This window comes from Rattus norvegicus, chromosome 9 (genome assembly GCF_021556685.1).
Source record: "Rattus norvegicus strain SHRSP/BbbUtx chromosome 9, alternate assembly SHRSP_T2T, whole genome shotgun sequence".
Lineage (NCBI taxonomy): Eukaryota > Metazoa > Chordata > Mammalia > Rodentia > Muridae > Rattus > Rattus norvegicus.
Genome location: NC_141542.1, coordinates 11,969,522 through 11,983,592, shown reverse-complemented (window position 1 = coordinate 11,983,592; position 14,071 = coordinate 11,969,522).

Below are 14,071 nucleotides of genomic sequence, written 5' to 3'. Positions count from 1 at the left end.
AAAAAAAAAAAAAAAGGTGCCGGGCTGGAGAGATGGTTCAGTGGTTAAGAGCACTGACTGCTCTTCCCGAGGTCCTGAGTTCAAATCCCAGCAACCACATGGTGGCTCACAACCATCTGTAATGGGATCCGATGCCCTCTTCTGGTGTCTGAAGACAGCTACAGTGCACTTAAAATAAATAAATAAATAAATCTTTTCCCCTCCCCCAATAAATAAATCTTTTTTTTTTTTTTTTTTAAAAAAGGGGGTGCCTTTTTGATTTCTCCATTGTGTTATGGGATTTCTGATGCCTGGGAAAAGACCTTAGACTCAATCCAATTATTGAAAGATTTATTGATTAGCTCCAGGCAGGATACCAACCTTACAGCCAAATCTCAATGCATGCCAGGAGGGAGGGGTAGGGGGAAGAGATTGTGTAAAAGCAAAAGCCATGGGGTTGGGGATTTAGCTCAGTGGTAGAGCGCTTGCCTAGCAAGCGCAAGGCCCTGGGTTCGGTCCCCAGCTCCGAAAAAAAAAAAAAAAAAAAAAAAAAGCAAAAGCCATGGAAAGGCCTTCAATATCTACAGAAGCAAACAAAAACTGGTTTGTTTTACCAAGTTAGGTGGAAAAGGCAACTCAAAATAATCTTTGGGTATCTGCATACACAAGTTACAGAAGGCAAAAAAATCAGTCACATCATAACAAGTAGATAGTCACAGCTGTATGTATTTTGGTTCATTGAGACAAGATTACTGGGAACTTACCTTCCAGGGACTGGAGTCAGAGATAAACAGCTAGTGGGTGCCAAAATGGACGCCGAGCCTAAGACAGTTTCTTTAGCTATCACAGCTAGTGTGTGGAGCTGTAACCACACAGTCATTTGCTTTTCATCTTCAGTGAAGCTCGGATAAGTTACATGAACTATTCAGTGCGTGCGTGTGTGTGTGTGTGTGTGTGTGTGTGTGTGTGTGTGTGTGTGTGTGTGTGTGGTTTGTCATTTTGTACATGTAAAGGTCTGCCAGAGTCAGTTCTCTTTTCTCTTCCCCCACAACCCCACCTCGTTGTTTCTGGAGGTTAAGCTCAAGTTCGCTTGTCTGCAAAGGTTCTACCCACGGAACCATCTCACCGAATAGCTCTACACAAGCTACTCAATGACTGAACGTAAAACAGCCTTTATGTCAGATGGTTTGTGTCATAGTAAACCGAGGGAAGTGTTAGATTTTTCTTGAGTTTCAGGACAAGGACAGGGACTAGGGATTGAGCCTAGAGTTCTCTCTTTCCTAGCCACAACAACAGCTTGTAGCCTTAGCCCGCATACTTTATATCTTGACACAGTCTCGCTAGTTATCCCAAGTTGGACTTGAATTTGTTCTCTAACCCAGGCTGATCTGAATGTGGCAGTCTTCATGCCCCAGCCTTCCAAGTAGCTGCAATTATAGGCCTACGCCACCAGGTTGGCTAGTGTGAACTATCGTAAGCATGCCTAAGGTAGGCTGAGTTTCTCTGTGATGTTCTGTAAATTAGGTCTACTTAATGCTATTTGAGACAGGGTCTTGCTATGTATAATACAAGCACATGGTGCATTTACCAGTGTATCTCCTATTTGGGGAGAAAGCGTTTTTCAAGTGGAAGAAATGAAGCACACACCTTCTGATTTTTGCTGAATGGCTTGCTGCTTTTGGAAACCCAAACATGAGTATCTCTTAAGCAACCTGAAAAGTATTGAAACAAACATCGAGAAACCAAACTTTGAATGACCTAGATTTCTGGAACAATCTTAATATCATGAATGCTATTAATGTTAGTGTCAGGTAATTGTTTAAATAAACTTAAGGATGATTCTGATTCCTTTGCATATAAAAAGGTTTATACTTACATATGTAAAAATTTTATTTAAAAATGTACAGTTCTGGGTTGGGGATTTAGCTCAGTGGTAGAGTGCTTGCCTAGCAAGCACAAGGCCCTGGGTTCGGTCCCCAGCTCCAAAAAAAAAAAAAAAAGTACAGTTCTGGTTCATGGTAGGCAAGCACCGTACCTCAGTTGTCATCACTTCTCACAAAAATATTAAGACAGCATGTGGTCGTTTGAATATGCTTGGTCCGAGGAATGGCACTACTAGGAGGTGTAGCCTTGTTGGAATGGGTGTTATCTTGTTGGAGAAAGTGTGTCAGTTTGGGGCTGGGCCTTAAGACCCTCCTCCTAGCTGCCCGGGAAAGAGTGGTCTTGCTCCTGGCTTCCTTTGGATGAAGACATAGATATCTCAGCTCCTCCAGTGACATGCTTGCCTGGACACTTTCATGCTTCCTGTCATGACTATAATGGACTGAACTTCTGAACCTATAAGCCAGTCCCAATTAAATGTTCTTTATAAGAGTTGTCTTGGTCATGGTGTCTCTTCAGAGCAATGGAAACCCTAAGACAGTGTTTCACAAAGTTGAGTAGGCTAGCCTTGAACTTGAAATTCTGTTGCCGCAACAGAAAAACTGGCATTATAAATCTGCACCACCAATTTCACCTACACAAATGAAATCTTCCCTTCCTCATCCTTTTCCTGTCTTTGAAACAGGGTCTCAAGTGTGTAGCCCAGGCTGACCTTGAATTCCTTTTTTTTTTTTTTTTTTTCTGAGCTGGGGACCAAACCCAGAGCCTTGCGCTTGCTAGGCAAGCGCTCTACCACTGAGCTAAATCCCCAACCCTGACCTTGAATTCCTGATCCTTCTGCTACATCTTGAGTTCTGGGATAAGAGATGTAATATATCTAACTTCAAAAATTAGGATTATAGGTATGTGTATAGGCCCTGGGTTCGGTCCCCAGCTCCGGAAAAAAAAAAAAAAAAAAAAAAGATATGTACTACCCAGCCCTCTTGTTTGTTCATATTAGTGTCTGTAATTTTTTTTTTTTTGGTTCTTTTTTTCGGAGCTGAGGATCGAACCCAGGGCCTTGCGCTTCCTAGGCAAGCGCTCTACCACTGAGCTAAATCCCCAACCCCTGTAATTTTTAATTAATTAACTCATGTTACTGGGAATGGCAGGGGTTTGCCCATGGTAAGTTCATGCTCTTGGTTTAGATAAATCTCTGGTCCTAGACCTTTTTGTCTTTATCTTTTAAAATTATTATAATTTATTCATTTTATGAGGGTGTTGTGCACGCAATGACACATGTAGTGGTCAGAAGACAGTTTAAGGGAGTCAGTTCTCTTCTACTGCCAAATTATGCATCTTTTATTTTGTTTGATTACTTGCATTTATTTATTTGGGGTATGGGTATGGACATATGTATGCCCACACATAGAAGTCTTCTGCCTTCTACCATGTGAGATCCACGGGTCAAACTTAGGTCGTTAGGCCTGTAGCAGGTATCATTGGCCCCAGTTTTGTGTTTTGAGATTTTGCCAATGAACTCTAACTGGTCTAGAAGTTGTTCTATAGAACAGAGTGAGCTCCGATCTGCTTGCCTTTGCCTCTGTCTCTTGAATGGTATCAACTGCTCTATATGTTTTTGAGAAACGGTTTAATTCTGTAGCCCAGGGTGGCCAGACTCCAACATTTTCCCATTCATTCATTCGTTCACTGTCTTGGTTCTCATCTTCCACCAGGTGGGTCCCTCACCTCAAACTCTGGTCGTATTTCTTGGCAACAAACATCTTTACCCACTGTGCCATCTAACCCATGCTCTTTTCTTTTTCCTTTTCTTTTTCTTTTCTTTTCTTTTCTTTTCTTTTCTTTCTTTCTTTCTTTTTTCTTGAGAAAGGAATTTAGCTGGTTGTGTGGCATCATAAGCCCTTAATTTGGGAGATAGAGGCAGGTATGTCTCTGAGTTCAAGGGCAGCTTGGTCTACAAAGTAAGCTCCAGGACACCAAGGGCTACACAGAGAAACCCAGTCCCCAAAAGAAAATAAAATGACTTTTTAGGTAGGCAGACGGGCCCTTAGGTCTTCCCACTGAGTGATGGGATTAAGGCTATGTTTTATCATGGGTGGCTGTGCTCCCAGTTAGTGAAACAAACCAAAGAAAATTAAATAGTCCAGCTAATCCAGGGTCTCAGACCTGTCATCCAATCATTCAGGTAAAGTGTAATACTTCAAAGCTCAAGGTGTTTCTTGAGCTACAGAGTATGTCCAAGGCCACTGTCTCAAAATGAAAAAATGTGAGAGGTATCTGGAGGTAGATGTTGGAGGTTGGGCATTGTCTTAAATGCAGGAACTCTTGGGTTCAATCCACAGAAACGGCCCTTAGACTGTTGGTGTTTACTTTGTTTTAGAGTTCTGGGGTGGAACTCAGAGACAGAGAATAGTAAATCATCACTCTGACCATCCCTTCCACAGATCGGCTTGTTTTGTTTCCCTTCGGCTTCCGTCGACCTGGCCTCACACTGTAACCAAAGCTATACTGGAACTCTCAAATGTTCCTCCTGTCTTCCGTCCTCCATTTCCCAAACTTTACAGCATGCCTTCCCGGGTTCTGCACAAAATTGATACTTAGACGGCTATGTCGTGGAGCTGGAACTTAGACAATGGCACCCTCCTCTGAGACGTGTAGTACTGAGTACCCTATGTTGCACGAACAAAACAATCAGTATGTCACTTGGTATTCGTTTCAGACAGAGCAGCCTCATAAATCTAGAGGCTCACTCTCTTGCCCAAGAGTCACTTTCAGCCCCATCCCCTCCCCACCCCAGGAGGCGGGGGGGGGGGGGGGGGGCCCTCCTTACATCTCTTTGTGCTAAGTCCCCAAGACAAAAGACATCTGCATTGGTGTGTTCAGTTATCTGGCAAGAGCCTTGCATGGAAAGGATTTGAGTGGCAGAGCCACTTAGGTAAGTAAAAAGACAAATTAATTAACTTGTCAAACCCTGCTTCTTAGCGTGAACGTGAAGGATTCTTCAATAACAAAGCATTGTTCCCAGCATGCTCAGCAGCCCTTTTCTTTTCTTTGTACTCGATTCATGCTTTTGCAAATCTCATGAATTAGCTCCTCTTCCAGCACTGAAGGCTCTTTATTATTCAGAGTGGTTGGGAAACTTTTGGTAAAATGGATTCCTTTTGCCTTCAGCTTCATATGCAGAGATACCCAGACCTTGGAAGCCGGGTAGCAGTCCTCCCTGGCAAAGGAGACGCTGAATGAGAGCTACCACGCCCTGATGCTGGCACTGTTTTTATGCCGGTGTTGTGTTCAGCTGTGCTTAAACATCTCTTGACGACTCAAAATTTTTGTATTTTCTATCCAGTGTTTTTCTTTATGCTGTAATTGAACTAAAAATGTGATAGTGACTATCACTTCATCTCGCTAATTTGTTTTTAAAGCTTTGATAGATGGTTTTGAATATTTGAGTTCACCTGGTTTGTTCTTTTTTTTTTTTTTTTTTTTTCTTTTTTTCGGAGCTGGGGACCGAACCCAGGGCCTTGTGCTCGATAGGCAAGCGCTCTACCACTGAGCTAAATCCCCAACCCCTCGGGTTTGTTCTTTATAGTTTTGTTTGGTCTGTGATTTTGAGACTCATGCCCACACCCACTTGCTAGGAATAGATTCCAAGGTGGGCCAGAGCTCTACTGTCGATCCCTGATTTTGAATACGTCAGAACACCTTCTTTTTTGTTGCTTTTTTGAGACAAGGCCACACTATGACCCACACAAGTAAGCCTGTGCTGGCTTTAAACCTATTTTGCAGTTCAAACTTGTAAGGCTCGAAGTGAGTGCTAACTACCAGGAGGTCCCCCCAAGTGAGGCACAAGAGCAGAGTTCGATGCAAATGGAAAAGGTTTATCTTCTGCCTCCTTGTGGTGAGAGACTAGAAGGCGACCCCGAATGGCTGTAACAAGCAGTTTTTATACTTTTTAGGGGTACAGGTTGCATCAGCAAGGTTACAGTTTAAACTTATTGGTTAAGCATATTGACCTTTGAATGTATTGGCTAGCAAGCATATGACACGCATTCAAACTCTCTCTGGGACCAGAGGGTCAGGTGACTATCAGTCAGTACATTCCGTGGATTTTCAAGAATGTCCCTGCTCCTCCTGAGAACTATGGGTGGAGAATGGAACTTGGCCTAGCCTTGACCTGAGGTGGGAAGCTGGTACTTGGCCTAATCATGACCTGAGGTGGTGGGTGTAAAGCTGGTGAGAGCCCCTAGGATCCCCATAACCTCCCTGTTTCTACCAGGCCAGGCCTCTTAATAGCTCTTATGCTTCAGTAAGAACTAGGGTCCTTCAACCTGACCTTGAATTCCGTCTTAGTCATTATTGCTGTGAAGAGACACGATGACCAAGGGCAGCTCTTATAAAAGAGAGAATTTAAGTGGGGGTTGGGGGTTGATTATGGTTTCAAAGGCTTAATCCATTATCATCATGTCAGGGACCACAGAGGGTGCACAGGCAGACCTGGTACAGGAGAAGTAGCTTAGAGTTCTACATCCTGATTTGCAGGCAGCAAGGATTAAAAAAGACCTGAGCCCTGCTTGGGTCTTTGGAACCTCCAAGTCCACTCCCTCAATGAGGCACTTTCTCCAACAAGGCCACACCTACTCCAACAAGGCTACACTTCCTCTAATCCCTCTCAAAGGGTGACAACTAAGCAGTTAAAATATGAGCAGCGGGAGCAATTCGTGTTCAAACCACCACAAAATCTGTTTCACTTTTACTTGTATTTGTGCTGCTGGAGATCAAATCAAACCCTGTATACTCTAAGCTAGTGCCCATTCTAGAAGCTACATTCTCAGCCCAGGTGTGGAACCCAGGACCTCACTGCCTCAGGCTCCCCCGGATGCTCATACTACAGGTGTTTTCAACCTCACCCAGCCCACAGCTAAGTTTTATGCCATATGACCATAGTAACATTAACCATGAACATTTGAATTAAAATTTAAACAAACAAACAAAACCTTATCGGTTTTAAAGTCTAACTACAGGCGTGCTCAGGCCGCTGAGAGTGATGGATTTCTTTTCTTTTTTTAACTTTATTTAATCTACTTTTTACCCTCCAGATTTTCTCCACCTCCCCATTCTACCCTCTGACTGTTCCCCATCCCGTACCTCCTCCCCACCCCCTGTTCCCACAAGGATGTTCCCATCCCCCCCTACACCCCCTCCCCCCACTCCACCAAACCTCTAAACTCCCTGGGGCCTCCTGTCTCTTGAGGGTTCCGTGCATCTTCTCTGAGAGTGAAGGATTTCTTAAGTCCATGAATTCAAAACCCAGCTATCTCAGTGACAAGGATAAACACACACACAGACACACAGACACACACACACACACACACACACACACACACACACACACACAGGAAATGTACATGCACACCGAATAGGAGCAGGCCAGTAAATCAGTTAGTTGGTGGAGCACACACATGAAGCCCTGGGTATGGCTACGTACGGCTGTGATCCCAGCAAGCAGAGGTGAAGACAGCAGGATTTAAAACGTTCTTCAAGGACACCTTCAGTTCCACAGTGAGTTTGAGTCAGCCTGTGCTACATGAAACACTATCTTAATTTTCTTTTCTTTTTTTTTTTTTTTTTTTTTTTTTTTTTTGGTTCTTTTTTTTCGGAGCTGGGGACCGAACCCAGGGCCTTGCGCTTCCTAGGTAAGCGCTCTACCACTGAGCTAAATCCCCAGCCCCTTAATTTTCTAAAAGTGCTCTTTTTTTTTTTTTCCAGAGATGAGGACCGAACCCAGGGCCTTGTGCTTGCTAGACAAGCGCTCTACCACTGAGCAAGTCCCCAACCCCTTATCTTAATTTTCTAAAAATTTTCTCCGAAGTGAATAAACCATCAAAGAAGGCTCAGACCCGTGTTTAGAAATGGTGGATATTCATACTGGGGGTACTCTAATTTGAAATCAGCTACAATGTAGCTTCCATTCTTTTCTTCTTCCTTCCTCCATACAAACACACTTACCCTGTTTGGAACTAAGTTTTCTTTATCAAAACAGATCTGAGAGGAGAAGACAACACAGCTGGCTAAACAGGCAGACTGACGCTTGTTAACAGAACGTTGGGGTCCAGCACAGACCAGGAACCTCTAGGTCTCATGAGACCTTCCAGCTCTCAGGTTTGTGGGTGGCAAAGGAGAAGTTAACTCTTTTCTGACAGTGTGATCTGTTTGTTGATTTGACAGTCTGTGGCAGAAATGAAGGAAGTGCCAAAAGCTTGCAGAGTTGGCCCCCTCCACACATCCTCCGATGCACACCTGGAATACCTTCAAATCTGAAACTGAATTTCTAAAGAAATTCATGAGAAAACAAAGCAATAGCAAAATAAGAACTGAAAAGGAACTAGCTGATGTATCTCACTGTGAACCCAGCACCCAGAGAAAAAGAGGACCGCCAGGCAGGTCAGAGCTAACTTGCAGTATTTGGTGAGTTTCAGGCCTGTCTGTGGAAAACTGGAGCGATAGGAAGGTAGACAGGTAAGTAGATAGATAATAGATGATAGATAGATGATAGATAGATAGATGGATGTTAGATGATAGAAAGATAGATGATAGATAGATGATAGATAGGTAGATAGATTGATTGATAGATGATAGAAAAAAGATAGATGTTAGATGATTGATTGATAGATGATAGATAGGTAGGTAGATAGATAGATAGATAGATAGATAGATGATAAGATGAGTAGACACATTGAAGTAGAGGGGATCTTTATGGGATGAACTTGATAAATTATTTCTCTGCTGGTGAAATGAACCAACCAAGCCAGATTATATTAAATACAAGTTTGTTGGGAAATTGCTCTCTGGTGAGTTCACTGGTCCCAGGGAAGGAGGACAGGGGAAGTTGCCATAGGAAGGGAGAGAGAAGAGAGGGAGAAAAGAAAGAAAGGAGGAGGGGAGAGGAGAGAGGGGAGAGGGAGACACAGAAACCAAGAGAGGAGGAGGGGAGGGAGGCAGAATGTCTGGATTATATAGTGTGGAGCCTGGGAGAAGGGGGCAGCCTAGTCCCTGGGCTAGAAATTTCCGGATGGGGGCAGGGTATGCCAGGTAGGGACTGAGGAATGCTGGGAGACCCTGGAGGCCAGCTCTGCTTTGATATGTAAAATATGCACCTCAGTCCCTTGTCCCCAGGGGTCTGAAACTGAAACCAAACATAACTTAACAAGTGCCTTTTAAAAAGACTTTGGGGGGGGGGGGGGCTGGAGAGATGGCTCAGTGGTTAAGAGCACTGACCGCTCTTCCAAAGGTCTTGAGTTCAAATCCCAGCAACTACATGGTGGCTCACAACCATCTGTAATGAGATCTGATGCTCCCTTCTGGTGTGTCTGAAGACAGCTATAGTGTACTTATAAATAAATAAATAAATAAATAAATGAATCTTTAAAAAGATTTGTGTTGATGTGTGTGTGTGTGTGTACACCAGAGTATATGTGTATGTATAATAGAGTGCAGTGCCTAAAGAGGCCATGGAAGGGCCCCTGGAACTTTGTCTTTTGTTTTCTAAGTTAATGCCAGTGTGTGACTGTGAACTGGCTTGTGCCACGGTGTGTACACCCTTTTCTGCCAAGCCATCTCACCATCACCAAATCTTCATTTTCTTGTGATGGTTTTTATTTTGTAGGGCTAGCGATAAACCCCGTGTCCCACACATGGTAGACAATCTCTCTAACCCTGACCTAAGCAGCCTAAGTCGTACACTGTCAGGTATAGCTGTTGTTTTGTTTTCTCATCAGACCCAGCACGCACTAAGCCCTGCCCTCCGCCAAGACACCACCCACACTCTTTGTTTGCAGTATTTCGATTTATTGTGGTGCCAGGGTTGAACCTATATGGGCCTCCTGGCACATATGGGGCAAATGCCTACCACAGAGAAACACCCCAGGCCTTAAGTATCAAGTTGTTGTTGTTTTTTTTTTTTTTAAATCTTATCTTGAGCCTGGATCTCAGTAAATTACCAGTTCTGTCCTTGAACTCATTCTGTAGCTTAGGCAGGCCTTGAACTTGGGATCCTCCTACCTAGCTCAGACTTCCCAGTAGACGAAATCCAAGTAAAACAAGACAGTTTTTTTTTCTTTTTTCTTTTTTTTCCCCAGAGTTGGGGACCGAACCCAGGGCCTTGCGCTTGCTAGGCAAGCACTTTACCACTGAGCTAAATCCCCAACCCCAACAAGACAGTTTTGGAGAGTAACACTCCCTGGTGGCCAAGTTCTTGGCAGATTTCTCCTTTGTGGATTCTGCTTGTGCGTCTCCCCTTAATCATCCCAAAGCCACTGGAGAACACAAGCCAGTGGATACCGAAGTCTATATTCTCTGTGAGTTACACACGTGATGTCTGTGGCAAAAGTTACTTTACAGATTAAACACAGAGAGAAATACCAGGAGCCAGTAAGAAACTATAGTACTATCCTATAGTAGCTGGGTGTGGCGCACTGTAGGCCTTGAATGGAAGCACTTGGGAGGCAGAGGCAAGCAGATCTCTGAGTTGCAGGCCTGCCCGGGTTACATAGAAGGTCTTATCTTAAGCAAACAAACAGTAGAGACCAAGGGTTTTCTGAATGTGGGCGCTCCATTGTATTTCCCTCACTGTTCTCGCTATTTCTTTTGTGATTTATTTATTTTTTAACACGATTCCATATATAGCCCAGGCTGGCCTTCAATTTTTGGCGATTCTGCCCCTGGCCCTGCCTCTTGGATGTTGGGATTGTGAGCTGCTTATTGGCTTACGGGCAATTCTATTAAGAACCTCCCAGGGACCTAGCAACAGCTTTATCTGCCACCAGGTGCTGGCATATAAAAGACTCTCTCCCTCTCCTTCCTCTTCCTCCTCCCCATGTTCCCTAAAGACCTCTCTCTTCCTTCCTGTCCTTCTCTATCACCCCCTCCACACCCTTTCTCTACCTCATAGCTCTGCTACTGCTTGTCTGCCTCTACCCCTTCTCCAGGTTCTGACTCCCTTCCCTTTTCCCTGATTAAACTTCCTTTATACCCGGTATGTCGCCTGGCCTGGTTTCTTGGGGGTGCGGGGTGCCGAGGAGGGGGCTTGTCAAACGCTGGTACGACCGGAACGTGTGTCTAAGGAGCGCAGTGTGCCTGTTTGAAGATCCTTAGAGGATGGGAAAGTGGAGTGGCGAACCTGAAGGTCAGACTTTCCCTAGATTCTACAGATGTTTGTGACTCCCAGTGAGACCACTGACCTTTACCCTCAAAGCAGAGTTGCTGAAAAGTTTTCGGCAAGATGACATCCTTAGGAAATAAACTGAAAAAGAAAACAAGCATACAAATGTGGCTCTGTACAAGGGCGCCATTGTTCTCTGCTCCCTTGCTCCACCCTCTGCAGACTGACAACTCAAGATCGACTCTGGCACTAGCTCCTCAGAATATACTGGAAGGCTGGATCTGGGACCATGGGCCAAGCAAACTAAGCTGGCTCTTTGTGCTAATGCTTTGTGTTTCTGCCCTTAAATAAATACCCAGATGTTTATAAGAACTGTTGGCAAGGTGCCCGCACCCTGTCCTCAACCACATGCTCCGAAGCCCTCATCTGCCACAGGCAGAGCATCCTAAGCATCCTCTGAGGTGCAGATCGCAAGCTCGCACCACAGCGGTGCCACAACCTCTGCCGTGCAGCTCGCACCACACTTTTCTCTTACAACAGGAAGTGAGCGCCTTTTGCTTTGGTTTGGAGTAGGTTAAGTCAATCTTTGTGATGCTGAGGATTGAGTGCGGGGCCTGCTGGAGACCAAAGGTTGTAGCCATCAGCTACAGGTCTATAGCACTGGCTGACAGCTTTAGCAAACAAAACAACAGCAGCCTAACTCAAGAGGCTGACTCTCTGGTCTGACCATCTTTCCTACACTCTGTGTGTGTGTGTGTGTGTGTGTGTGTGTGTGTGTGTGTGTGTGACCATGGGGTATGGGAGTCAGAGAGCAACTTGCAGATGTTGGTTCTCTGATTCCCCCAGTACAGCCTACTGAGATTGTTTGGCCTAGCAGTTGGCATAGTCCCCTCTGACCAAAGTTTGCATATATATATATATGACTGTCCTATAATTGGGAGGATGACAAGCCAAAATAATGTATTATTCTGCATGGAGAAAGACAAGAAAAGAGAGAAAATGGGAGATTAAGGTTGGTGAATGGGCTGGGTATCATGGGACTTTCTGCTGTCCCATGGCTTGGGAGGTAGAGGAAGGAGGATCCTACTTCAAGGTCATACCTGGCTATATATCAAGCTCAAGGTCATTCTTGGCTATATACCGAGATCATATTTTGGAAAATGTGGAACTAAAAAAAAAAAAAAAACAGTAAAAAGCAATGAAAATTTCAAGATTGGTGAATTTGGCTGGACATGGTGGTACACGCCAGTAATCCAAGTAGTTGGGAGGTAGAACTAGGAAGACCAGAAGTCCACAACCAATCTTGACCACCTACTAAGTTTGAGGCCATCCTGGGTTATTGAAATACCATGTCAGAACACATGTGTATTTACAGAGAGAGAGACAGAGAGAGACAGAGACAGAGAGACAGAGACAGAGAGACAGACAGACAGAGAGAGAGAGAGAGAGAGAAAAAACATATTTGAACTAAATAGGTTTCAAAATACATGAAACTGACTTTTAAGCAAAAATGTATGACTAACTGACCTCTTCATCCAAAATAAATTCACTTGACTTTTGCTCCTTGCACACTTGAAAAGCTGCCTGTTTTGTTGGTCAACACCACTGGGGTTGACTCCCGCCTCTGACTAAGTGTGTTACCTCAGCTTCCCAAAGCGTTGGTGTCAAGCAGAATCTGACCTGTTAGTGCTTTTTGCAGTGTGTGTGTGTGTGTGTGTGTGTGTGTGTTTGAGACAGCGTGGATGAATGCTTTTCAGACAGCTTCAGCACATGCAGAGTTCTTATACCATTATTTAACAGTGCATTGCATGTTTCTTCTGTGTGTGTGTACCACCTGTGGTTGTCGCGCGCCCAACGTCTCGCCAGCAGGAACGATGCGCAGACACCAGGATCCTTCTGCAGCAAAGCGTTTATTACATCTTGAAGAGGAGAGACCCGGGGCCCAGAAAGGCGCTGCTTATATACACCCTAGCTTGGCGCGTCCATACCTGATTGGTCGCTTACCCATGATCTCATAGGCACGCCCCGGGGTGGGCAAAGACTTGGCGCGAACACACTCTTGCACATGCGCACACAGCTAGCTTCCTGAAAGGAAGTCGGGCTGGCACAGCAGAAGCCAGCGCCATTTTGTAATGGCGAATGCTATCACAGCTTTCCACATGTGGTAGTTAGGAGAGCTGGCCAGGAGGACATGAGAGCAGGAAAGCTAGCCCTGCTGCCTCAGTGGTTGTAGCACTCATGACAGTGGGCCCTGCACCCCCTCATGGCAACACAGTGGAGCTGGCCCTGATGGCAAAGGCACTGTGAACCAGCTCCTTACAGGCTGGGGCACTTGGGAGAGTGGGCCCAGTGCATTGACTGGACAGCATAGTGGGCTGTCTCTGGAGACCCGCAGGGCTAGTGCTTGCCAGTGAGCTGGCCCACAAGGCATGAGAGCAGGAGAACTGACCTTGCCTCATGCTAATGGTGGCATTGGGTGCCCTAGCTTGAGTAGTGCTGGAGAGAGCTCATCCTTGTGGTTCGGATAACGTAAAACTGGAGTGATGACCACCTCACTGCCCACCCAGGCCCAATTCCAGGGCTCTGAGTTGGCCCACCCCCAAATTTATATCATCTGTGATTGGTTAGAATTCGTGAAAGGGCAAACCTTGCTGATCCAAAGCTGCAGGATCTCCATGGCACAGGTTAACAGGATAACCAGGAGGAGTCCTGGTGAGGAGGATCCAATATTGATGAATTATATTCAAGTGGAGGCCAAACAATAGAATGGGAATTCAAGGCCAGGCTAGTTGCATTGCAAGATTCTGTCTCAAAAAAACTAATAATTAGAGATGAAACTCAGGGATAAAAAAATGTGATATTATATATATTATAATATATTATATATATCATAATATATTATATATATTATATATATGTATATGTGTGTGTATGTGTGTGTGTGTATGTACATAAGTGTACAGCTGACTATGGAGGCCAAAAGAAGTCATTAGACCCTCTAGAGCTGTAATTACAGATGGTTGTGAGCCCTGCATGGGCGTTGGCAACCAAACT